We start from the raw sequence: 1,617 nt of genomic DNA on the forward strand, positions 1-1,617 counted from the left end.
TATGTTGATTTCTTTTTGTGTAGTGGGTTTGCCTGTGAGGTGCCAGGGTGCCAGTTCCAACTCACACTGACTCTGTGGGCACAGAGTGAAGCGTTCCCCAGTTCTGTGCCAGCTCCACAACTGGGTTTGCCGGGCAACATGTAACTTCAAGCTTTTTCTAAGCTAAGTAAAATTTAGGTTTGGTTTTTTGCTTAAAAAAGATAGAAAACAAACCTAAAGATAAAATTTTTAAGCTGTACTTTAGCTACAGCTACTTTTTCCTTGAGTAACCCAAATTAAATGACATAAAAGTACATGATAGGAGCCACAAAGTAGCTTATAAATTTTACACTGCGGATCCTTCTCTTATTGATCAATGGTAAAGAAATAAAATTGTAGAAGAAAATAAGTCATTTTTTATCTATGTCCATGTTAACAGATGGTCTTCAACATCTTTTTAAATTATACACACTGTATTCTTTTTAATGTTCATTTCTGTTTAGCCTGAGGTGTTTCATACATATGTGCCTTGTGACTGTTGATGCTTTAAAGGGGTACAGTGCTCTTTGGACGATGAAGCTGTTTCATTTCTTATGAAATAAATCTACATTTGTGCGTATATAATGCATCCAATAGCCAGTCTCTTTGTCTTTTTTAAAAAAAAATAAACTAAGCATAGTCATTTCTTGTTTGGGGTTTTTTATTTATTTGTTCTTTAAAGAAAGATTAAATTCTTCATACCCAACCAAAGGATGTAGAGTCTTTTAACATTCTTGAATTCTATCTGATATAAGCATTGGCCACTTCTGGTTACAAAAATGTCATTGCCATTATTTTATTGGCAGAAAATAATACATTTTTAACTACTTTTATACTGTTTTCTAAATCAAAATAGCAACATGTAGTGTTCATTGTTACTTTTCAAAAAAGTTCATTGTTACTTTGGAGAAGAAGATGATGTAAAGCACATTACTTAAAACACACTAAAAGTTAAATAAAAAACTGAAACATTTAAAAACTAAATGTGACCATAATTTAAAAGCACTCAATAGAAAAACATCTAGTAGATACAGTAAAATTTGGGTGAAACAGGCAAAATGCTAAGAAAGTCATCTCAATATAAAGCAAGTTGCAATTAAAAATAACTAGAGACACATGGCAGGAATTGTTCCTGCCCTGAGCCCGCTATGCTGAAGCCAGCCACTGGAGGCATGCAGCAGAGCAGAGAGGGGAACAGAGTAATGAAATCCCCAGGGATAGATGTGGGGCCAGGGCATGGCACCCCATCAGACTTGACTGGAAAGCACTCGGAAAAGACAACAAATAGACCCTGAACTATTTATAGCATTGTTGTTGTTGTTATTGTTTTACTTTCTATTGTTGCTTTGTTGTACTCAGTCCTGTGATGGTACAATTGTTGTCATTGCATGTCTACCTGGAAGGAATAGGCGGGATAAAGCTGGAAGAGAGAACAACAGGATGACATTTCTGGGGCGACATGGGAGAGGGGGAAGTGGAGGAAATGAAGTGGGTGTTAACAAACCCAGGGACAAGGGAACAACAAGTGATCCAAAATCAGTGGCAAGGAGGGTCTAAGGTCTGGCAGGGCTGAATCAAGGGCAGTGTAACCTAGAGGAA

The sequence above is a fragment of the Echinops telfairi genome, unplaced genomic scaffold, assembly GCF_000313985.2.
Source record: "Echinops telfairi isolate 266 unplaced genomic scaffold, ASM31398v2 ScPeMD7_1;HRSCAF=3_0, whole genome shotgun sequence".
Taxonomy (NCBI): Eukaryota; Metazoa; Chordata; class Mammalia; order Afrosoricida; family Tenrecidae; genus Echinops; species Echinops telfairi.